This window comes from Phoca vitulina, unplaced genomic scaffold (genome assembly GCF_004348235.1).
Source record: "Phoca vitulina isolate PV1807 unplaced genomic scaffold, GSC_HSeal_1.0 scaffold30, whole genome shotgun sequence".
Lineage (NCBI taxonomy): Eukaryota > Metazoa > Chordata > Mammalia > Carnivora > Phocidae > Phoca > Phoca vitulina.
In genome coordinates, this window is record NW_022589733.1 from 942984 (window position 1) to 969828 (window position 26845).

A 26845-nucleotide genomic window follows, 5' to 3' on the forward strand; every position below is an offset into this window, starting at 1 on the left:
GACTGACCCACTGAGGCACTCCACTATTATTACTTTAAATAGTTATTTTTTAGATCAACTATGAAAAATATGTCTTATCTTCATTTATTCCTTCTCTGATGTTATTCCTTTCTCATGTAGATATGAGTTTATGACCTATCATATTTCTTCTCCTTGAAAAAAATTTTTTTTAACATATCTTGTGGGACAGAGCTGCTGGTGATGAATTCCCTCAGTTTTTGTTTGTCTGATAAAGTCTTTATTTCTCCTTCATGTTTAAAAGATAGTTTTGCTGGATACAGAATTCTAGGTTGGTAGTTTTTTCTTTCAACACTTCAACACCTTAAATATTTCACTCTCTTCTTGCTTGCATTGCTTTCTGAAAAGAAGTTGTCTGGAATTCTTATCCTTATTCTGCTATAGGGGAGGTAAGATTTCCTCTGGCTTATTTCAAGATCTTCTCTTTTTCTTTGGATTTCTGCAATTTGATTATGATATGCTTAGGCATAGATTTGGTATTTATCCTGCATTGTGTTCTCTAAGCTTCCTGGACCTGTGGTTTGGTGTATGTCAATAATTTTGGAAAATTCTTGGCCATTACTACTTCAAATATTTCTTCTGTTCTGTTCTTCTGATCTTCCAATTGTACATATATTTCACACTTTGAAATTATCCACAGTTCTGGGATGCTCTGTTGTGTTTTTCTTCTCTATTCTTTTTTTTTTTTTTTTGTCTTTCCATTTCAGTTTGGGGAATTACTACTGACATGTCTTCAGGCTCACTAAGTCTTTCCTTGTCCATGTCCATTCTGATAAGTCCATCAAAATCTGTGACATATCTGGGTCTGGTTATGATGTTTGCTTTGGCTACTCAGACTGTATTTTCTTTTCTTTCTTTTTTTTTAGATTTATTTGAGAGAGACCGAGAGAGAGGAGAGAGGGAGAGGATGAGCAGGGGGGGAAGGGCAGAGGGGGAGGGAGAAGCAAGCTCCCTGCTATGCAGGGAGCCCAATGTGGGGCTAGATCCCAGGACCCTGAGATCATGACCTGAGCCGAGGGCAGACACTTAACTGACTGAGCCATCCAGGCACCCTCAGACTGTATTTTCTTGCCATGTAATTTTTCACTAGGTGCTAGGTATGATATATATGATACGGGATGTTACAGAACCTGAGGTCTTTAGTGTGATACAGGAAGGTTAGAGGGACTGGTGTGAGGTAAATACCATTCCCTCACGAAGTCTTTTTTCTTGGAGAGTAGGCTTTTGTTATGGAGAATGCTCTTGGCATGAGGGGTCATTTTTGGCTCTTCATCATGAGAACCTAGTGGAATTCTTGGAAACCCATGAAGAAGGGGGGTCAGTTTTAATAAATACTTGACAAAATTATTTTCTCTGATTTTACTGCAGTATATTTGCTCCATTGATTTTCTGTTTTGAGGTAGGGAAAGTCAAGATGTGATAAGCTCTGTAGTATAATTTTTTTCTTGGAAGGCTCTGAGATTACATTTTGGTAGGTAGTAGAATCAGACTGTTGTTACTGATTTAACTTTAAGAAAACATAAAATATTGGTTCTGTCACATGAATCAAGTCTTACAAAGAAAATAGCAAAATTATTCAGCCATTAACCACAAAACTGTCTCACGTTTTCTATACATTTACTTGAAATAGTTATAGGATGAATAACTTTCAGCTAAAATATTAGTTTTCAAATTTATCAGTGTATTAGAATGCCACATTGAATTACTTAAAAGTTTCACATTTTCCACACAAAATATTTAAGTGGTATTTCAACCTCAGAGAGGCCACGCTAATTATTCACTTGCACATTTCTACACAATAGAGATTACAAATTAGAAACAAGTAATCTAGGATGGTTTATTTCTAGGAAAATGATAATGCCTTGAACATATACAAGAGTGTTGATGACAATTGTTAGTAACAACAACATAAATTTATTTCCTATGTTGTCTTCTTAAATGTCATTACACTTGAAATTAAAAAAACTACAATTGTGGGGATATGAAGAAGCTGAAATGAGGTATTATAGGTCATTTAGGTCCCTAAATACCTATTAAACATCATACCAGAGAAAAAGAGAAAATACAATACCTACACATCAATTTTTGGATATATTCTTAATTATAAAATACCTTATTGATTGTTCTCAAGATGTAGTCCTTGGATACTGGATTAATGACCCTTGGGAACCTGTTATATCCTGTATCAGACCTACTGAGTTGAAACTTTGGTGGTGGAGCTCAGCAATATGTGATTCATTTCTTTATTTACTTATTTATTTTTTAGAGAACGTGTGTGTGTGCACGAGTGGAGGGGAGGGGCAGAGGGAGAAGGAGAGAGAGAACGTTAAGCATGCTCCATGACCAGTGCGTGGAGCCTGATGTGGGGCTTGATCTCAGGACCCTGAGATCATGACCTGAGGCAAAATAAAGAGTTGGATGCTTAACATACTGAGCCACCCAGGCGCCCCTTAATTAGTTCTCTAGGTAGTTTGATGTATGGTACAGTTTGAGAACCACTGCTCTAATCAAAACCAAATACATATTAGAAAAATGCAATATATACATTAAAAATAAAACAGATCTATTGAATATGCCACTAGTTTATTAAATTCCTTGCTCATTTCCCCTATAATATGCTTTAAATGCTCTATGAGATAGTAGTGATGGACACTGAGATTTTTAAAAGAAATGAAGTTTGGGACCACTGCAATAGGGAGACTATTTTTCTCACTCTCTCTCTCTCTCTTTTTTTTAAGATTTTATTTATTTATTTGACACAGAGAGAGACACTGAGAGAGTGAACACAAGCAGGGGGAGTGGGAGAGGGAGAAGCAGGCTTCCCGCTGAGCAGAGAGCCCAATGTGGGTCTCAATCCCAGGACCCTGGGATCATGACCTGAGCCGAAGGCAGATGCTTAACAACTGAGCCACCCAGGCACCTCTCTCTCTATTTTTAATGACATCTGTACAAGATACTGGATAGTGGGACCCAAAGACTCATTTTCAAAATAAATATATAATTTTTTCTAAAATTAATAACATTTTATGAGAAGGAAAAGAATTTACATTTAGGAATAGATTTCCATTTTGCATACTACTTAAAGCTAGAAATATTATTGCTGAATTTATCTTTGTATCAAATCCTTAGTCTCAGTTTACTGATGGTAAGACAACATGAATCCAGAGCCAAACCTAGCAGGGTAGAATAAGTTGAGAACCTGTGAAATACTTTATCAGCGAAGCTATAAGTCAGAAAAAAACCCTCTAAATTTATTTCACAGGGGTGTTTGATATATTTGTTATTTTTAAGTAATCTCTACACCCAAAGTGGGGCTCAAACCCACAACCCCAAGATCAAGAGTTGCATGCTCCACCAACTGAGTCAGCCAGGTGCCCTAGGGGTGCTCAATATATTTTAATTTGTCTTATAACTGATCATTATTATCTTTTCTGACAATGGTCACTAGCCCTTCTGTTGTTTATCTTTGTATCTTCATCAGGGGGTTGGCAAAATGCTTTGAATGCAATGTTAGGAATTAAAAATATACACAGAACTGAGAAATCAATCTGAAGACTGACAGAACAAACTCCACAACTAAAGGGAGAAAAGAGGCCATATCAAAGAAGGTAGAAAGTGTGGAGACATGGTGTAAGGGAGAAATGAATCATGGGTGCTGTGGAGGGGTGGGAGTTGTGGGCAAGAGAGAGAGGAGCACACAGGGGAATGCACAAGGAGAACATTTCCACAAAGCCATTGGCTTGGAAAATGAAAGGGGCTGAATTTAATGAGTTCTTGCAATCAATGGGGCTTAAAGCTTGGAGTTTTAAAAAAATGTCAGTGGGCTTGTCTTGGATAGAGCCTGCTCCTGGAGAGAGGGCAGGCAAACAGCCGGGGGCAGACAGCATGGAAACAGTGATCTGGGGAACACCTGGGACACATAGGGAGACGCCTCTCCAGGAACAAAGGACCTGGCTGTTACCATTTTCTACTCCACTGTCAGCATCTACCCAGAGCCACCTGCACTGACAGTGGCTGCCTAACTTGCTTCCACCAAGTACCACTTGTGCTCTGGCAGGACTGCTCTTCTTAGTCAAGCTTGCCTCAGTCCCAGTGCAGTGGGCCCCTTCCCCCAGAAGACCAGCACAAACCCCTGTCCACACCACATCTCCTGACCAGAGAGGTAGGTAGAGCCTAGTTCTGGTGGAGTTGGTGTCAGGTCTCATTTCACAAGCAAACCAGAGCACATCTAGTTAAAACTCACCACATTCAGGCCAGGGACCAAACACAGCCCACTGCAGGCAAGGAGAGCCTCTGAAGACAACTGGTCTGAAGGAGAGAGCAACCAAAACACAGCAGCAGAGCTCATGCAGCACACACCAGAGACACTCCTTGAAGCATCAGGCCCTGGGCACTGTATGACCTCTTCTTAATAAGGCCGTTACTTTCAGGAGCAGGAGACATAATTGGCTTTTCTAACATAGAGAATGCAGAGACTTTGACCAAATGCCAAGACAGATGAATTCATCCCAAGTGAAAGAACAAGATAAGCTCACAGCCAGAGATCTAAGTGACACAGATATAAATAACATGTCTGATGGAGAATTTAAAGCAACAATCGTAAGGATATTCATTGGGCTTGAGAAAAGAAGGCATCAGTGAGACCCTTACCACAGAGCTAAAAGAGTTAAAAAGGAATCAGAGCTGAAGAATGCAATAAATGAGATTGGAAACAGGCTGACACAATAAACGGCAGGCTAGAAGAAGCAGAGGAATGAATAAGTGACCTAAAAGACAAAAAAAATGGAAAATAATTATGCTGAACAAAAGAAAGAATTATGCAACACGAGGATAGACTTAGGGAATTCAATGACTCCATCAAACATAATAATATACGTTTTATAGGAGTCCCAGAAGAAGAAGAGACAGAAAAGGGGGAAGAAAATTTATTTCAAGTAGTAATAGCAGGGGCGCCTGGGTGGCTCAGTTGTTAAGTGTCTGCCTTCGGCTCAGGTCATGATCCTGGGGTCCTGGGATCGAGCCCTACATCGGGCTCCCTGCTCGGCAGGAAGCCTGCTTCTCCCTCTCCCACTCCCCAGCTTGTGTTCCCTCTCTCACTGTGTCTGTCTCTGTCAAATAAATAAATAAAATCTTAAAAAAAAAATCTTAAAAAAAAAAGAAATAATAGCATTAAACTTTCCCAAATTTGGGAAAGAAACAGATATCCAGATCCAGGAGGCAGAGAACTCCTATCAAAATCAACAAAAGTAGGCCAACACCAAGACATATTGTAATTCAATTTGCAAAATATGGTGATAAAGAAAAAAATCTTAAAAGCAGCAAGACAAAAGAAGTCCTTAACTTCCAAGGAAAACCATAAGGCTAGCTGGAGATTACTCAACAGAGCACTGTGAATTGTGTAAGACTGTTGAATCACAGACCTGTACCTCTGAAACAAATAATACGTTATATGTTTAAAAAAAAAAAAAAAAAAGAAGAAGATAGCAGGAAGGGAAAAATGAAGGTGGGAAATCGAAAGGGGAGACAAACCATGAGAGACTATGGACTCTGAGAAACAAACTGAGGGTTCTAGAGGGGAGGGGGGTGGGGGGATGGGTTAGCCTGGTGATGGGTATTAAAGGGGGCATGTACTGCATGGAGCACTGGGTGTTATGCACAAACAATGAATCATGGAACACTACATCAAAAACTAATGATGTAATGTATGGTGATTAACATAACATAATAAAAAAGAATAAATTAAAAAAAAAAAAGAAACCTGGCAAGCCAGAAGGGAGTGCCATGATATATTCAAAGTGCTAAATGGGAAAAATCTGCAGCCAAGAATAATTCTATCCAGCAAGGCTATCATTCAGAATAGTAAGATAGTTTCTCAGACAAAGAAAAACTAAAGGAGTTCATGACCACTAAACCAGCCCTGAAAAGAAATATTAAAGGGGACTCTTTGAATGCAAAGGAGATATCAAAGGTGACAGACAAGAAATGATCAGAGAAAATCTCCAGAAATAACAACAAAACAAATAATAAAATGGCAATAAATACATATCTATCAATAATAATGTGTTATGTGTTCATGTCATGATCCTACTTTTAAACTTTTTTAGTCTTGTGGCAACTTAATCATATGTAAGTGTAGATTCAGTGAATCAAAAAATACAGAACTGGGCGCCTGGGTGGCTCAGTTGGTTAAGCGACTGCCTTCGGCTCAGGTCATGATCCTGGAGTCCCTGGATCGAGTCCCGCATCGGGCTCCCTGCTCGGCAGGGAGCCTGCTTCTCCCTCTGACCCTCCCCCTTCTCATGTGCTCTCTCTCTCATTCTCTCTGTCTCAAATAAATAAATAAAATCTTAAAAAAAAAAAAAATACAGAACTAAGTAAAATTATTTTATTTTTCTCAAAGTGATCCTTTTAATGTGTGCAGCTTTTTGGTGCTGACATTTTTCTTATTGGGCACTGTTGGATTTTAAGAATGTTGTACTTTTTCTGTAGATAAGATTGATGGATTTTATGGTATAATTCTGATCTACTATGTAAACTACAGCACAGTTGCAATCATTATCCTAAAAACCAAGAGAAATAGAGGTGCGATTTACATATTAGTAATCTGCCTTACAGTCAAAGCCATTTTATTTCAACTTAAAACAATAGGACTAATGAGATAACTCCAGTTAATGTGAACAGAGTAAGAAAATACTTTTATGCCTGAAACATGTTTAACAATAAAATAGTACATATCTTTTCCTAGGTTTTTTCCACATAGACATTGCATTTTTCCATTTTAACTGCTAAAATAATTTCTATTGTTAATAATACACTATATTAATTGTCATAAGTATCAATGGATAGAGGTACACACATATAGGTACTTGTTTTTCATCCTAGGTAATTACCTAGAAATTGTACTATGCTCATATTAATCTTTTCTACCCTACTGAGTTAAAACAATTATATAAGAATGATGATGTTAAAACATTCTACTTTGAAAGTACATCCTAGAAAATAAACCAGATGCATTTTTAAGTACTGCTCCTAATAAAACGAGACTAACTAGTTGCAACCCCAAACAGTCCACCACACAATTGGTGGATTTCAGATGAAACTATCAAATACTGTAACGTCTGAGTACCATAGCTCATTAATTGGAAATTCCTCCATTTTTGGCTCCATGATACATTATTCTTATATATTACCATATTTCCCCTCTCACATACATGAATGAGACAAATGAATCAGTAAACAAATTGCTTGGTAGCACTGCATAAATTAAGTTTTATTAGATGACTGTATTTATTTTTATTCCAGAAGCTTAAAAAGTGAAAGATAACTGTAGAAACCAAGTCTGCTGTGTCATCAAAGTAAGGTTAAGACACACAAATTTGAGGCTATTGTACACCACCCACCTGCTCCCACCCCCATATCTATCACTGCCATTCTCTTATTTGAGAAACTAAACCTCAATGGTGGCAACAGGAAATGGCACAATCAAACTTAAGGTACAAAACTTACAGGCCAGAAAGTTTTTCCCATTCCTTTTTCTGGATCAAAATCACTCAGGCTGAACTTTTCCTTCTGGGAAGATACTACAGTAGATTCATATTTTCCAATTCTTCCTGCTAAATATAACTAAAAACCCTGGATACTAGGTAGAGAGAAATCATGTCTGGAGACATTTTCCCCCAGTTTTATTGAGATATAATTGATACAGAGTACTGTATAAGGTGTATAGCATAATAATTTGACTTAAATTGTGAAATGATTACCACAGTAAGTTCAGTTAACATCCATCATCTCAGATAGTTACAAAAAGAAAAAGATAAGAAAAAGTTTTTTCTTGCGATGTGAACTCTTAGGATCTTATCTCTTAACAATTTTCAAATATACCATACAGCAGTGTTAATTATAGTCATCATGTTGTATATTACATCCCTAGCACTTATTTATGACTAAAAGTTTGTACCTTTTGACCACATTCCTTCAATTCTCCCTCCCCCCAAGCCTGGTAACTATAAATCTGATCTCTTTTCCTATGAGGTTTTTGTTGCTGTTGTTGTTGTTGTTGTTTTTTTTTAATATTCCACCTATAAGTGAGACCATACAGTATTTGTCTATCTGTCTTACTTCACTTAGCATAATGCCCTCAAGGTCCATCTGTGTTGTCACAAATGACAGGATTTCCTTCTTTTTTTATGGCTGAATAATATTCAATTGTGTGTGAGTGTGTATGTATACATACACACATACCACAACTTTTTTTATCCATTCTCTGTTGATGGACACTTAGGTTGTTCCCATGTCTTGGCTACTGCAAATAATGCTTCTATAAACATAGGGGGCAAATATCTTTTTGACATAGTGTTTTAGTTTCCCTCAAACATATTCCCAGAAGTGGAATTGCTGGATCATATAGTAGTTCTATTTTTAATTTTTTTGAGGAGGCTCTACACTCTTTTCCATAGTGGTTATACCAATTTACAGTACTACCAACAGGGCAAAAGGGCTCCCTTTTCTCTATATCCTTACCAACATTTGTTATCTCTTATAACTTTGATGACGGCCATTCTAATAGGCATGAGGTGATATCTCATTGTGGTTTTGATTTGCATTTCCTGGTGCATACTAATCCTGGTGATTAGTTATGTTGAGCACCTTTTCATGTACCTTTTGGCCATTAATATAGTTTTTTGGAAAAATGTCTATTCAGGTTCATTGTCCATATTTAAATTGGATTACTTGTTATTTTGCTATTGAGTTGTATGAATTCCTTATATACTTTGGATATTAACTCCTTAGCAGATCATGGTTTGAAAATATTTTTTTCCCATTCCCATTCTTTTCATTTTGTTGATCACTTCTTTTGATGTGCAGAAGCTTTTTAGTTTGATGTAGTCTTACTTTTATTTTGTTTAATTTTAATTTTGTTGCTTGTGCTTTAGGTGTCATACCCAAAAAATCATTTCCAAGACCCATGACAAAGGTTTTTTCCTGTTTTCTTCTAGTTTTATGGCTTCCAGTCTTATATTTTTTAGTCCATTTGAGTTAATTTTGGTGAGTGATGTAGGATAGGAGTGTAGTTCCATTCTTCTACATGTGAATAACCAACGTTCCCAACATCATTTATTAAAAAGATTGTTTTTCTTTCCACTGAGTATCCTTGGCTCCCTTGTCAAATACTAGTTGACCTTATTTGTGGGGCTTTATTTCTGGGCTTTCCATTCTGTTCCACTGGTCTATGTGTCTGTTTTTTAAATCAATTCCATACTATTTGGATTATTATAACTTTATAATACAGCTTTAAATTGAAAAGTGTGATTCCTCTCACTTTGTTCTTCTTTGGAGACATTTTTGATTGTCATGCCTAGAGGGTGTTAGTGGCACCTAATGGGTAGAGGCCAGAGAGGCTGCTAAGCATCCTATAATAAACAGAACAACACTCACAACAAAAAATTATGTGGCCCACAGTGTCAATAGTGCTAATTTGAGAAATCCGGACATAGACTATAAAATTCACAAATATTATATAATTCATGAATATTTAGTTAGGATTCCCCCTTTCTATATACTTATCTAAATAATAATATTATTTGCCAGACAAATTTGGCACTGCAAACAGAAAGATAAATTAGGAAAAGATTTAAAAATTGAGGAGCTTATAATTTAAGGGGAAGATAGGAGAGGCAAATCTGGATGGTCCTGGTTTCATTTTCTCCTACCTTTTGACAACCTAGCAAGGAGCTGGCTCAGCAGGTCTGAGTTTGATCAATAAAAGAACAAGCTAATGCTAATAATTAAAGCTTAGTTCCCAGAGGCTCTTCCTTTCTAACAAGGTCATTTTCTTTCACCAGGAAATTCTCTTTTCATCTAGATATTCCTCATTTTCTTCTAATATCTGTATAAAATACATTTTCTGGACATTTTATCTTCTATTGGAGCATTCTCCATGGTGCATCCCATTACAGTTGATTCAGGTTTGTCTTACTGCAAGACAGTGAAAGGACTGGGGGCCAGGCATTCTGTTGTTTCTCTCCCTGTCAGTTATCATTAAATTTTACTGTACGTTTATACCACTTGGCACAAGCAATGAGTGTGTGCATACCTCCTTTAAGAACAGTCAAAAAAGTAAAGAAATAATTAAAAAAAAAGCTGTAATAGAGGTATAAACAAATGTGAACAAACTAGAAGCTAACAAAGTACAAAATATTTCTATTATCTAAGTTATTGAATTTGTTGACTATCTGTAGTAACAGTTTGGGGGAAAAGGATGATGATATGTACCTTAGAAAAGACTGAATTTGTAAAGTAACATAGTTTTAAAGTGCCTACTGGAGTGGCTAAGGGAACTAATGACTCCCACCCAGACTTTCAGTCTATGAAACCATAAATTAGTAGTTGTGAAATTTTTGTGATGGCAGCTGGTTGGTATGGGTGAATCTTTGGCAGGGTTGGTATCGGTGTGGTTGACAGGATTTAGCTGTAACAGCTGAGCTGTCAAAGTCATGGTAAGATTTTACTGGGAATGAAAAGGCTAATGATTTATGTGTTAAACAAAATTACATTTTTAAATGTGACAACAGAGTTTTTTTGGAAACATCCTCAAATGTTTTCTTAGGGTTTTTAACATTTATTTTTAATTGTGGTAAAATGCACATCACAAATGATTGTTTCCTTTGCTGTGTGGCTTTTTATTTTGATATAGTCCTAATAGTTTATTTTTGCTTTTGTTTCCCTTGCCTCAAGAGACATATCAAGAAAAATGTTGCTATGGCCAATATCAGAAATTACTGCCTTTGCTGTCGTCTAGGATTTTTTTGGTTTCAGGCCTCATATTTAGGTCCTTAATCCAATTTGAGTTTATTTTTGTGTATGGTGTAAGAAAGAGGTCCAGTTCATTCTTTTGCATGTTGCTGTCCAGTTTTCTCAATACCATTTGTTGAAGAGACTGTCTTTTCCCCATTACATATTCCTGCCTTCTTTGTAGAAGATTAATTGACCATATAATTATGGGTTTCTTTCTGGGCTATTTTCTTCCATTGATTTATATGTCTATTTTTGTGCTAGTACCATACTATTTTGATCACTATAGCTTTGAAGTAAGTAGTGTATCTCAAAATCTGGAATTGTGATACCTCCAGTTTTATTCTCCCTTTTTAAGATTGCTTTGGCTATTTGGAGACTTTTGTGATTCCATACAAATTTTAGGATTGTTTGTTCTAGTTCTGTGAAAAACGCTGTTGGTATTTTGATAGGTGCTGCATTAAATCCATGGAATGCATTGGATAGTATGGACATTTTAACAATATAGGTTCTTCCAATCCATGAGCATGGATTACCTTTCCACTAGTTTGTGTCATATTCAATTTCTTTCACTAGTGTTTTATAGTTTTCAGAGTACAGGTCTTTCATCTCCTTAATTAAGTTTATTCCTAGTTATTTTATTATTTTTTGGTGAAATTGTAAATGGGATTGTATTCTTAATTTCTCTGCTTTTTCATTATTAGTGCATGGAAACGCAACAGATTTCTGTACACTGATTTTGTATTGTGTGACCTTATTGAATTGATTTATCAATTTTAGTAGTTTTTTGGTGGAGTCTTTAGGGTTTTCTATATATATATATAGTATCAAGTCATCTGCAAATAGTGAAAGTTTCACTTCTTCCTTACTAAATTGGATGCTTTTTCTTTCTTTTTCTTGTCTTATTGCTGTGGCTAGAATTTCCCATACTATGTTGAATAAAAGTGGGGAGAGTGCACATCCTTTTCTTGTTCCTGATCTTAGGGGAAAAGGTTATGTTTTTCCCCCATTGAGTAGATGTTTACTGTAGGTTGTTCATATATGGCCTTTATTATGTTGAGGTATGTTCCCTCTAACCCTACTTTTTTGAGGGTCTTTATCATGAATGGATGTTGTACTTTGTCAAATGCTTTTTCTGCATCTACTGAAATGACCATATGGTTTTTATCCTTTCTCTTGATGATGTGATGTGACACACTGATTGATTTGTGAATATTAAACCATTCTTGCACCACAGGAATAAATCCCACTTTATGGTGGTTTATGATTTTTTTAACGTATTGTTGGGCTCAGCTCACTAATTCTTTGTTGAGGACTTAAAAAATTTTTTTTTAAAAATATAGATTATTTATTTATTTACTTATTTATTTGACAGAGAGAGAGAGAGACAGAGACAGAGACAGAGACTGTGCATGAGCCAGGGGGGAGTGGCAGAGGGAGAGGGAGAAGCAGGCCCTCCTGTGGAGCAGGGAGCCTGATGTGGGGCTTGATCACAGGAGCCCAGGATCATGACCTGAGCCAAAGGCAGACGCTTAACTGACTGAGCCACCCAGGCACTCCTTTTGTTGAGGATTTTTGCATCTATGCTTATTAGAGATATTAGACTGTAGATCTCTTTTTTTTTTTTTTTGTAGTGCCTTTATCTGGTTTTGGTGTCAGGGTAATCCTGGCCTCATAGAATGAATATGGAAGCTTTCCTTCCTCTTCTGTTTTTTGGAATAGATTGAGAACAGGGATTAACTCTTCTTTATTTATTTATTTATTTTTTAAATTTTATTTATTTGACAGAGAGAGACACAGCGAGAGAGGGAACACAAGCAGGGGGAGTGGGAGAACGAGAAGCAGGCTTCCCGCCGAGCAGGGAGCCCGATGCGGGGCTCGATCCCATGACCCTGGGATCATGACCCGAGCCGAAGGCAGACGCTTAACCGACTGAGCCACCCAGGCGCCCCGGGATTAACTCTTCTTTAAATGTTTGGTAGAATTCACCTGTGAAGCTTTCTGTTTGTGGACTTCTGTTTGTTGGTAGTTCTGAATATTGATTAAATTTCATTGCTGGTAATTGGTCTGTTCAAATTTTCTATTTCTTCCTGCTTCAGATTTGGGAGGTTATATGTTTCTAGGAATTTATCCATTTCTTCTAGGTTGTCCAATTTGTTACATAATTTTTCATAATATTCTATTATGATCCTTTGTATTTCTGTAGTATTGGTTATCATTTCTCCTTTTTAATTTCTGATTTTGTTTGAGTCCTCTCTCTCTCTTTCTTTGATGAGTATGGCTAAATGTTTATCATTTTGTTGATCTTTTTGAAGTAGCAATTCCTGGTTTTCATTGATATGTTCTATTTTGTTTTTAGTTTCTATTTTGCTTATTTCTGCTCTAGTATCTATTATTTCCTTCCTTCTACTAATTTTGGATTTTATTTGTCTTCTTTTTCCAGCTCCTTTGTTAACATTAGGTTTATTTAAGATTTTTCTTGTTTCTTGAGGTAGGACTGTATTGCTATAAACTTCCCTCTTAGAACAGCTTTCGCTACATCCAAAGATTGGACCATTGTGCTTTTTTTTTTTAAAGATTTTATTTATTTATTTGACAGACAGAGACACAGCGAGAGTGGGAACACAAGCAGGGGGAGTGAGAGAGGGAGAGGGAGAAGCAGGCTTCCCGCCAAGCAGGGAGCCCGATGTGGGGCTTGATCCCAGGACCCTGGGATCATGACCTGAGCCGAAGGCAGACGCTTAACAACTGAGCTACCCTGGCACCCCTGGACCATTGGTTTTCATTTTCATTTCTCTCCATGTATTTTGACTTCCTCTTTTATTTCTTGGTTGACCCATTCATCATTTAGTAGCATGTTATTTAACCTCCATGGATTTGTGTTCTTTCAATTTTTTTTCTTATGGTTGATTTCTAGTTTCATAGTGCCATGGTTAGAAAAGATGCATGGTATGACTTCGATCTTTCTGAATCTATTTTGTCTGACGTAAGTATTGCTACCCTGGCTTTCTTTTCATTTTCATTTGCATGATAAATGCTTTTCCATTCCTTCACTTTCAATCTTCACATGTCTTTAGGTCTGTATTGAGTCTCTTGTAGGCAGCCTATAGGTGGGTCTTGCCTTTTTATTCATTCCGTCACCCTGTGTCTTTTGGAGCATTAGTCCATTTACATTCAAACTAATTATTGATAAGTATGGACTTATTGCTATTTTGTTATTTGTTTAATGGTTGTTCTAGTACTTCTTCTCTGTTCTTTTTTTCTCTTGCTCTCTTCTCTCATGGCCTGTTGGCTTTCTTTAGTGATATATTTGGATTCCTTCCTCTTTATTGTTTTGTATATCCCTGGTTTTTGATTTGTGGTTACCATTAGGTTTGTATATAACATCTTAGGTATGTAGCAGGCTATATTAAGTTAGTGGTCACTTAAGTTTGAATCTATTCTCTACTCCTCTCCTCCCCAAGTTTTAGGTATATGGTGGCATAATTTTATATCCTTTTATTTTGTAAATCCTTTGACTGATTTTTATAGATATAGTTAATTTTACTGTTTTTGTGCTCCCTTTACTTTTCTTACTCCTACTTATGGTCTTTCCTTCCCACTCAAAGAGTACCCTTTAACATTTTTTGTAGAGCTGGTTTAGTGGTTATTAATTTCTTTAACTTTTGTTTGTCTGGGAAACCCTTGCTGGATTTTTCTCTCAGTACTTTTAATATATCATGCTACTCCCTTCTGGCCTGCAAAGTTTCTGCTGTAAAATCAGCTGATAGACTTATGTGGTTTGTCTTATACGTAACTGTTTTCTTTCCCCTTTGTACTTTTAAAATTCTCTATCACTACTCTTTGCCATTTTAACTACTATATGTCTTAGTGTGGACCTCCTTGGGTTGATTTTGTTGGGGGCACTCTGTCTTGTGGATGTGCATTTGTTTCTTTCCCCAGATTCAGGAAGTTTTCAGCTATTATTTCTTCAAATACATTTTCTGCCCCCTTTCCTTTCTCTTCTCCTTTTGCGAATGTTATTACTCTTGGTGATGTCTTGGAGTTCCCTAAGTTTATTTTCATTTATTATTATTATTTTTTCTCTCTTCTGATCAGCTTGCTTGCTTTCCATTACTCTGCCCTCTAGGTCGCTGATCCTTTCTTCTTCTCTTTCATTCCATATAGTGTATTTTTCATTTCAGTTATTGAGTTCTTCATCTATGATTGGCTCTTTTTCATGTTTTTTTAAATCTCTTTGTTAAGGGTCTCACTGAGGTTCCCCACTCTTTTCTCAAGTTCAGTGATTATCTTTATGACATTACTTTAAATTATCTATCAGGCATGTAACTTATCTCCATTTTGTTCAAGTCTCTTGCTGTGATTTTTGTCTTGTTTTTTCATCTGGGATATATTCTTCTGTCTTTTGTCTAACTCTCTGTGTCTACATGTCAGCTACGTCTCCTACTCTTGAAAGTAGTGGCCTTATGTAGAAGAGATCCTGTAATGCCCTGCATTGCAATGTCCCTTGTTCACTAGAACTTGGCACTTCAGGGGTGCCTCCTGTGTGTGTTGTATGCTCCCTACTGTTGTGGCTGAGATGCATTTGCCTTCAGTTCAGTCGTCTTCAGTGGCTTTTTTTTTTTTTGCCTGTGGGCAGGTTTTGATCCCTGTGTTGTTAGTGGGCCAGTTTGGGGTTGCCTTGGGCTTGAGTTGAGTCATAGTAGGTGTCTGGCAGAGATGTAGTAGCAGAAAACAACCCAGAGCTTTCCATGTGTTGTCCCCTGAGAAGCTTTGGGTGGTGGGCAGGGCCTGTAGTCAGACCAGCTGTCTGCTCCCAGCCCACTGCTGGGGCCGCAGTTGGACTCGTGTCTGTGGTTATCTTTCCTCCCAGGGGTAGGAGTCACCTTAAGATTGACTGATTGATTGATTGATTTAGAGTGTGAGCAGGGGGAGGGGCAGAGGGAAAGTATCTCAAGCAGACTGTTCTGAGCGCATAGCCCCACGTGGGGCTTGATCCCATGACCCTGAGATCATGACCTGCCCCTCCAGCTCAAGTTCTGAGATTAGTAAACAAATCTCCCTGTTTTATACCCTCGGCATTTTTCATACTTGCTTCTATGCTATTATCTCCTTGGACTGTTTGTGCTCTCTCCTCAAGGGAGACTCAATTTCCCATTGCCCTTCTGGCTCTCCCAGAGCTGAACTGGCTGATTTTTAAATTTCTAGATGTTAAGCCCTGCTGACTACAAGAATTTGTGAAATTATGCTCCTCTGGTTTTCAAAGCCATATGTTATGGGGATTAGTCTTTCTCATGTGGGTTCCCCATGCCTGGGGTGCTTGGTTGAAGATCTGTTTCTTTCCCTTCTCTGAGCCCGCTATGTCCCGCAAGACAGTCTTGCACTTCCATTCACCTCCCGACCACATCAATGCCCTTCCTACCCTATTGAGCTACTCAGATGCCCCCCTTTTCATGTATTATTAATCACTGGTATATCTTTGTTGGAGAATTATCTATCCAAATTGTAGTCCATTTTGAATTGTTTTTGTTTCTGTTGTTGAGCACTGCCACATGATTTAAGATATCTGCCTGAGGCAATACCTGTATCTAAGTGCTTTCGACTATATTACATTTAATAGTTACAACTGCATAGCAGTCTTTGAAATAACTACTCATTCACAGGGTAGAGTGTGAGAAGAATTAATGCTAGAAGAACATTAAAGAATATCAATTAACTTATGAAGCAATAGCAGAAATTAAAAAAAAATCTTTATAAGGCTTGAATCTGTATCCTTTTTGTTCTTAATATTTAGTTCTTGAATTTGAGAACTAAGTCTGAGTCTGCCAATGTTATAGAATCATTTTATTTCTGTTTTCAATTCTAAGAAGTCCTTCAGACCACTAGTGTCTCCTTCCTTAAAGTACTTGAGTGTATTAAGTGATATTTTCCTAGGTGAAAAAGATAATTAAACTTTTAATAATGAACACCCATTCTATTTCATCTATTAAATTATTCAGATACCGCTAAAAGAAATTCTAAAATATTTATTGATTAAAGAATAAGTACTTCCTATTACCTACTTTAACATAAAGGAATAACAATAGCCACATAAAAACATTTGGTAGGGCACACTCTTTTGTTCTTAGTATTCAGCCTATGAGTGAGTATTATGTTTCTAAACTTTGAATATAACTAAACTGTTATTTCTGTTTTGTGCAATAAAACTGCCCATACTATGTATTACTGAAAAACTTTTTTTAAAATTTTTTATTTTTTTAAAGATTTTATTTATTTATTTGACAGAGAGAGAGACAGTGAGAGAGGGAACACAAGCAGGGGGAGTGGGAGAGGGAGAAGCAGGCTTCCTGCAGAGCAGGGAGCCCAATGCGGGGCATGATCCCAGCATCCTGGGATCATGACCTGAGCCAAAGGCAGAGGCTTAATGACTGAGCCACCCAGGCGCCCCCTGAAAAACTTTTAAAAGTATTTCTGCTTACATGGACAAGATTTAAAGATACCAAAGGCAATATAGTCAAAATGATACATTTAATAAAACAATCTGTTCATACGTTTTAATTTAATTACTTTAACTCTTTAATTAAAATACCTGAATTTAATTGTAGTTTTAACTGTTGAAAATGTAATTTCTTTGGTCTTAAATGAAGAATGTTAGAAAGCCTAGAAGTTTTAGGGTATATCTATTATCTTTTTCAGAATGTATTAGGAAAATGGAAATCTATGTTCATTAAATTAAGGAAGAAAGAAATGCAAGACCAGAATGCCAGAATCATAACTTTTTCTTGTTTTACTGAGAAATTTTCTCTTCTTCTTTATGCACCAATATATGTACTATTATTATACTAGAGAGCTTTTTAAATTCTCATGTACTTAAATTTCAAAAACTTTATGCAATATATACAGCTGATAGGAAATTTTTTTTTAAAAGATTTTATTTATTTATTTGAAGAGAGAGACACAGCGAGAGAGGGAACACAAGCAGGGGGAGTGGCAGAGGGAGAAACAGGCTTCCTGCAGAGCAGGGAGCCCGATGCGGGGCTCGATCCCAGGACCCTGGGATCATGACCTGAGACAAAGGCAGGCGCTTAACGACTGAGCCACCCAGGCACCCCTGATAGGAAATTTTACACCTAATATTATAAATGAGGACATCCATGTACAATACTCCGCACAGTGCCTGGTCAGAGTAAGTACTAATCACTGTTGGCTATTATTATTACTTAGGAGTACCCTCAAATCCTAAGGACATAAAAGATAATGATGATGTCCTTCAGGAACAAACATCAAGCAGTGTGTTAGAATCACTGGGTCAGTAGACTCTTTTCCTGTCACTCAACTACTAAAGAAAGTAGAATCAGCAACCTCCCAGAAAGCCAAGGGATGTACCCATTATCTAAATGCTGTTTCTGAAATCATTACCAAAAAAAATCATGAAGTACAAAAGTCTTAAGCCTAAAGCAATAAAAAAGAAACAGAAAAATCATAAAACAACAGTTCATGTTTGTTAAATTTAGTCATCATTTCACTTGACACAGTTACCGTGGTTTAAAGAGAAATGAAACAAAGATTGTTAGGGATAATTTCCTCTTTTTAGGATACCCTAAGCTTTTTCAAGATGACATTTAAAAATACTGTAGTAGTATTAAGAATGTATAGGTTTTGGGGCGCCTGGCTGACTTAGCAGGAATAGCACACGGCTCTCAGTCTCAGGGTTTTGAGTTGGAGCCCCATGTTGGGTGTAGAGATAAATAAATAAACTAAAAAAAAAAAAAAAAAAGAATGTGTAGGTTTTGTAGTTAGAGAGTGTTGAGTTTAAGTCCAGGTCTACAGTTAACAGCTGACTGACACAGCTAAATTACTTGAGCTCTCAGAGCCCCAGTATCCACAGGTACACAATGAGGGCTGCCAGGCAAAGGTACTGTGAACTTCAATGAGATAACACGCAGTGAGTCTGCAATAGTGCCCAGCACAAAGTAGGGGCTTTATAATAATAAACATCCACAGATCTATTAATTTTAATTCAGTTTTTATGAAGTTTATACTACTTTATATTAGATTAAGAAATCTGCTTACAACCAGTTATGAACTGTCACTATGATCTATTTTGGTTAAGCTTTCTGTTCAAGTTTTTGGTCTCAAATCTTTTTTTTTTTTTTAAAGAAATTGAAGTCCTTATACTGATCTTATGTAATCATTTCAACCAACACTTGGGTGTCCTAGAATGCACAAAGTACATAAAGACAAAATTAGGTATAGAACCAGTCCTCAATGAGTCTACTGTCTCATGGGAGATAAGAGATATAACTACTGATACAAGGTAGAGTGTGACAGGTGTCATAAGAAAGGTACCCCATAAAGTTCTACTGACATTTGGTGGGAAGACAGTTTATCTCCAGTTTTGGAAGGAATGTTAGTGAAAGACTGATGGGACAGTGTCTAAAATATGGGGAAGAGGAAAAGATTGAAAGAGTGAACAAAGGCATTGTTCTTAGAACTGGAAAAAGCTAGATATACTGAACACCAAGCTGGATATGTGTAGGATGCATAAAGGAGATAGGGAAAGATAAGGCTGGTAGGTAATTTAAGGTTTAGTTATGGAAGTCCTTGATTCTCAGGCAGTAGAAAGTTATTTAGGGATATAAGAAGACTTGTGCTTTAGAAAGATGAATTTTTACAAGATTTCTAAGAGATTTCAACATTCTATAGAAGCTAATCTCTGATGTTATTGAGAACAAACTGTTTAGACAAGTGTTATCTAAATTTGCAATGAGTAATATCAGAGATTATGGAAAGATGAGAAAATATTGATCCATGACTTAGGTCTTTGTGGGAGTAGTACGGGGAGCTATGAGGTATTATGTTGAGTAGGCACAATCTAATTACTGGTCTGTATCATGTATTTGTTTTTTGTGGCCTCTAATTCTCCTGTTGTTTTCATGGTCTAGAAAGTCCAGACTAATAACAGAAAAAGCACACGAGAGAGTAACAATTTAGAATTTGTGTCAGGTAGAGCTAGCCTAAAGAAGCAAATACTTGACTAAATTGCTATATTTATAATTAAATCAGTTCATATCTTCTTTAAATTTACTTAGTTGATTTTACCTGATACTATATTGCTTATGAGTTTAAAATAAGGAGTGGTGAAAAATTAATTAAGGAGATGCAGAATCTAGTGTTTTCAAATAGTTTTCTATTTCAATTTTAGACTCAACTTATAGTAAATAATTCCTTGCATTGGCAATGCTTTATTTAAGCATGCATAAGAAAATCATCAAGAACTTTATTTCATGAGTTTGTTCAAGGTGTACTCTTTCCTATATTACAGCCATTGTATACATAATATATTTGTGAATTTCAACCTTTATTGCAGCACATAGTAGCTTTCCATGGTTTGTACTGTGCATAACTGAAGTTGGAGGAAAACATGGATATTGAAAATAGTTAAGTCTTTAAGTAAGACTAAGGCAATGAGAAGGAATACATCAATGGTATTACTGAGTAATGAATGAGATTTTAATCAAATTCCTTTGTACCAAATATACGTCCACATAGTTTGTTGGATTATTTCCAACAACTTGTGGGATGGCAAAACATTTGCTAGCAAAGACCACAGAATAGACAAATTATATTCTTTCTCTCACTTTCTATTTCCAAAGCTGTTAGGTGGTGGTTTTTCCTTTGGTATTAGGATCTATATTGACTGTAATACTGTACTAGAAATCAGTTTGTAGATAGAAATTCAGGAGGCAAATCTTTTGTTTTTGTTGACACTACAATTTATGGGTTTCTTTCTTTTGATTCTTCTAGAATATGACTTTGATTCATTTGCATTTGCCCAGATGGGATTTCTTTCTTTTTTCTTTTTTTATTATTATGTTATGTTAATTGCCATACATTACATCATTAGTTTTTGATGTAGTGTTCCATGATTCATTGTTTGCGTATAACACCCAGTGCTCCATGGAGAACGTGCCCTCTTTAATACCCATCACCAGGCTAACCCATCCTTCCACCCCCCTTCTCAGATGGGATTTCTAATAGCTGAACAGCTGAATAATTTGCAAACTTTCTTACAGTTTCACAGACTTTCTGTATTTCATCATTCAGTCACTCAATTTTTATAATTATATCAAGAGGGTATATCAGTTATTGCTTACAGATATTCCACATCTTCCCACCCCTCCTTCCTTTCTCTCTTTCATTCTGGTGAAAGAAAATCAGCATCACTAGCCAAGTCCCCATCCTTATCTCTGTCAGCTTGGCTGTTTCTATCAGATCTTTAGTTGATTAAGGTAAGGGAATGACTCCTCTTGCAAGAATTCATTCAGAGAAGAATGTCATGGATTTCCAGGAGGGCATAACAACACTTTACATTTTCTGTTATGAATTATGTATTTTGACACAAAATATACCTGATTAGTTAAGTATTGCTTAAACTGAAATTTTTGGCTGAACTATGAGTTTGACAATTTAAAATGTGATTAGTGGTTAGAATAAAATGATTTGGGACTAAAAATATTCTTTTATGGATAATTACATGTGGATAAATGGAACATGAATATACTTTGAAGATAATTTCAGAAAATACGTATGTAAGAAATGAACATAAAGGATAAAATGTTTTTGATACTGGAAGATGTGACAATTATTGGCTCAAATGGAGAAATCTGAAAGGTTATAAATTAACATTATAGAAAGGCAATGTGCTTATGTGTTATAATAAATCATCTTCATCAATAACATAATGTGAATATGAATAATAATCTATGTGAATATGAATTCATCAATATGAATTTTGTTACTACAAATGCTTCTTTGCCCTCTGAGATGCTGTGCTGTCAGTATGACATACATTTTAACTGCTCTTATATTTGAGGAATATGATGATGATGAAGTGTGCATAGAAGGTAAGGGTTACTTATGTTTTTTTCAGACATGTTAACAAATAGTAACCAAAGAGGACTAAAGGGAAAATTATTTCCCTTTAGATTTAAATAGCAGGACTAATAAGTCATTTAAGGGGTAAAAAAAATCTTATGTCTAATAATGTTATTATTCACAAATGACCAACAACTTAATAGTTTATACAATTTTGCTACCATGCTCTAATCTACTAAGTTTTCATCAAATTTTGTTGAGGGAATTTGGATCATCATTGCAGATCTCTGGTTAATTTCCAAGACTAGTAAACAAAATCCTAGATCCCAAACCAGAGGAGTTTAGCTCCTAAAATTGTAATGATAAATGTAGTTTAATTTAATTTTTGTGATCTGTTACAGAAACTATTGGTTATTTAGAAAATGAATGAACACATAGATCAATGGAACAGAATAGAAAGCCCAGAAATGGACCCTCAACTCTATGGTCAACTAATCTTTGACAAAGCAGGAAAGAATGTCCAATGGAAAAAAGACAGTTTCTTCAACAAATGGTGCTGGGAAGATTGGACAGACACATGCAGAAGAATGAAACTGGACCATTTCCTTACACCACACACAAAAATAGACTCAAAATGGATGAAGGACCTAAATGTGAGACAGGAATCCATCAAAATCCTTGAGAAGAACACAGGCAGCAACCTCTTCGACCTCAGCCACAGCAACCTCTTCCTAGACACATCGCCAAAGGCAAGGGAAGCAAGGGCAAAAATGAACTATTGGGACTTCATCAAGATAAAAAGCCTTTGCACAGCAAAGGAAACAGTCAACAAAACCAAGAGACAACCAACAGAATGGGAGAAGATATTTGCAAATGACATATCAGATAAAGGGCTAGTATCCAAAATCTATAAAGAACTTATCAAACTCAACACCCAAAGAACAAAGAATCCAATCAAGAAATGGGCAGAAGACATGAACAGACATTTTTCCCAAGAAGACATCCAAATGGCCAACAGACACATGAAAAAGTGCTCAACATCGCTCGGCATCAGGGAAATCCAAATCAAAACCTCAATGAGATACCACCTCACACCAGTCAGAATGGCTAAAATTAACAAGTCAGGAAATGACAGATGTTGGCAGGGATCCCTACACCGTAGGTGGGAATGCAAGCTGGTGCAGCCACTCTGGAAAACAGTATGGAGGTTCCTCAAAAAGTTGAAAATAGAGCTACCATACGACCCAGCAATTGCACTACTGGGTATTTACCCCAAAGGTACAAATGTAGGGATCCGAAGGGTTATGTGCACCCCGATGTTTATAGCAGCAATGTCCACAACAGCCAAACTGTGGAAAGAGCCAAGATGTCCATCGACAGATGAATGGATAAAGAAGATGTGGTATATATATACAATGGAATATTATGCAGCCATCAGAAGGCATGAGATCTTGCCATTTGCAACGACGTGGATGGAACTGGAGGGTGTTATGCTGAGCGAAATAAGTCAATCAGAGAAAGACATGTATCATATGATCTCACTGATATGAGGAATTCTTAATCTCAGGAAACAAATTGAGGGTTGCTGGAGTGGTGTGAGGTGGGAGGGATGGGGTGACTGGGTGATAGACATTGGGGAGGGTATGTGCTATGGTGAGTGCTGTGAACTGTGTAAGACTGTTGAATCACAGACCTGTACCTCTGAAACAAATAATACATTATATGTTAAAAAAAAGAAGAAGGTAGTAGGAAGGGAAAAATGAAGGGGGGGAAATTGGAGGGGGAGACAAACCATGAGAGACTATGGACTCTGACAAACAAACTGAGGGTTCTAGAGGGGAGGGGGGAGGGCGGATGGGTTAGCCTCGTGATGGGTATTAAAGAGGGCACGTATGGAATGGAGCACTGGGTGTTATATGCAAACAATGAATCATGGAACATTACATCAAAAACTAATGATGTAATGTATGGTGATTAACATAACATAATAAAATAAAAAAATGCAAAAAAAAAAAGAAAATGAATGAGTGCTCTGTAATGTAACTTTCTTAACAACATTTGGCTATTCAGACAGTGCTAGGTAGTGGAGAAAGATCACGGGGTATTTGGTTAACAATGCTAAGATCCCTGGCAGCAAAAGTATGATTAGGGCAGGCCTTTTTTTGAATAATACTAAGGCACATTATTGTCTCTGGCTGTGGCTTTCATACTTTTTTGACCACAGCCCACAATAAAAACTACATTTTATGTTATCATGCAGTATGAACACACACATGTAAACACATAAAAGTTTCATGAAACAATACTTAACATTACTATCTGTGGTATACTCTGATATTTTCTATTGTTCTCTTTCATTCTATTAAATAAAAAGTCCTTGTCATAAGCCACACCAAATTAATTTCATGACCCACTAATAAGTACCGACCCTTAGCTACTTTATAAGAAAACCAGGGTTGCAGCTTCTGAAGTACATATATGTGGTCATTCTCTTTCTAGAGTATAAAGTCCTCTAGTGGGGCTAGATGGGTTGGAAGGTATGTATGGTTTAAGCAAGCAATATTTCTGTAGACTTCAACATGCTTAGCATTTAAACTAGGAATTTTCATCCTTTGAGATTTGGAGGGGGTTTTCATAAGAGCACTTCTTGAATCAATTGAATTAAGTGCTACTTCCCTGTTTAGAACATATATTTATGCAAGAAATGTAGCACATGCTTGAAATATTTAAAATATTTATTATTATTTATTACTTAATTTCTTAAAGGCAATATATGATCAGTGTAGTAAAATAAAAAATGAAAAAATATAGAGAGGAAAATCCCACAATCAAGAGATAATCACGGTAACATTTCCATATGTCATTTTTGTTTTTATATTTTTCCTACACATAGGTACACTTATAAACAGACACATACAATTTGGATTACATATGCAGATGTGCCTCCCTCCCAAACGTTATACCATAAATATCTGTTTGTTTAATAAAAAAATTATTTAAAAATATGTCAGAGGCTGGAAATTATTATTATAAAGTAGCATAGGTTATTATTTCTCTATTGGACATTTAGATTTTCCAAGATTACTAATACCTTTTAGTTTTATGATTTTTTGCCATGAAAATTTACACACTCATTTGATTTATGCATTCAACTGCATTTATCTTTTCTGTCGATATTTTCTCCTTTTCTTTTATGCCCACAAATTCCTTCCACAATTCAGGGAAAAAATTAATTACTCTTAAATATTTAATTTAGTAAGAATAGACCCAGTGTTCCATTATTGTTTTGGGACAGACTAAAAGAAATCATGCTAAGGAAATATTCTTCCATTCACTTAAAAACAGCAATGGGTACTGAGTATTACTGAATGAGTTGTTAGCACCTAGTAAGATATTCTACTAGGTGTCAATGCTTGTTTGTAGTAGAGATTTATTTATTTATTTATTTTTATTTTTTATTTTTTAAAGATTTTATTTATTTATCTGACAGAGAGAGAGAGAGAGACAGGAGAGAGGGAACACAAGTAGGGGGAGTGGGAGAGGGAGAAGCAGGCTTCCCGCCGAGCAGGGAGCCCGATGCGGGGCTCGATCCCAGGACCCTGGGATCATGACCTGAGCCGAAGGCAGCCGCTTAACCGACTGAGCCACCCAGGCGCCCCTAGTAGAGATTTATTAAATATATATTTTTGAATGAATCAACATTCACAGAGTTAAAAAACATTTTCACATCTAACTTTAAGAATAATATTTTAAAAGCCTTTCATTTGTTGTAAAATTTATCTTTTTTAAAAATTAAATTTAAAAGGACTAAAAGTAGTAAGTAGTTAATGTACCTAGTAGGAAGTGAATCTCTTAATATCTTGCTTCCCCAAGATAAATGTTTTTTTTTTTTAAAGATTTTTTATTTATTTATTTGACAGAGAGACACAGCAAGAGAGGGAGCACAAGCAGGGGGAGTGGGAGAGGGAGAAGCAGGCTTCCCACTGAGCAGGGAGCCTGATGTGGGGCTCGGTGACCTGAGCTGAAGGCAGACGCTTAACGACTGAGCCACCCAGGTGCCCCCCAAGATAAATGTTAATTTGATGAATATCCTTCTAACTTTTTTCCTATGGAGTGAGAATTATTCATTTAACTGCACAAAAATATATGTATAAAGATCTTTACTGTTATATTGTTATATTATACTGAAAAAAAGAAAAATAACAGTGGCATGTCTAGAGTAGTTATTGTATCAATATACAAAACCATCCCCAAATAAATTACCTATATAAACACACACAGAAAAATTTACACAATATATCATTGCATGAAAAAAAAGAAAAGAGGAAGATGGGTCTTTAAATTTTTTTGATCTGTTGTTATGATAATGAAGAGATTTCCCCCACTTTAAGCCATTAGTGCATTTGGAGATAACTACCTACTTGATGATGTTAAGTAAGCAATTCTTTCAAAATACAGATGGATTAAAATTGTTTGTATTTTAGATAGCATTTTTCATTAATAATTGACCACTGAGCTAAGTTTTTGGTTTTAGGTATGCTGGCCTTGCCTAAGTTATGCTTACTTCATTAAATAAGTAACTTCATCTTTTTTTCTTGTGTTCTGGAACACCTTACTTAGCACTGAAATTATCTACATCTGAAACTCAAAAATAAAAGATAAAGCCAGCTGGTCCCAGAAACTTTTTTGTACAGTTTGATATGTACCTGAATTAAAACATAAATAAGTAATTGTTCAAATTATCTTATCCTTATTTAAGTTTCCTTGACTAACAATGGTATATTATTATTTTTTAAAAATATTTTATTTATTTATTTGACAGAAAGAGGCACAAGCAGGAGAGGGAACACAGCAGGGAGAGTGGGAGAAGCAGGCTCCCTGCTGAGCAGAGAGCTGGATGTGGGGCTTGATCCCAGGACCCTGGGATCATGACCTGAGGTGAAGGCAGATGCTTAACCACTGAGCCAGCCAGGCGTCCCAACAGTGGTGTATCAAAGTGTTTAATTTTAGTTGTGTTTGTCAATTTCTTCTTGAATTTAATTAAACAGCTTTTGCTTTATGGAATGTTTCTGTGCTGAAGCAGTATTATGGTTGAGAGTCTTGAATGTGTACAATTAGTGAAAAAGGAAATACACTCTGGTATGTTTATGTTAGGCCA

The 26845-nt window shown here is 36.3% G+C and overlaps 1 protein-coding gene across 1 annotated transcript in view; it reads right to left on the bottom strand.

Annotated features, from left to right (window-relative positions):
* The window catches only part of ITFG1 (integrin alpha FG-GAP repeat containing 1), a 317151-nt gene that overhangs the window by 31606 nt on the left and 258700 nt on the right, over positions 1–26845 (bottom strand). The window lies entirely within an intron of this gene.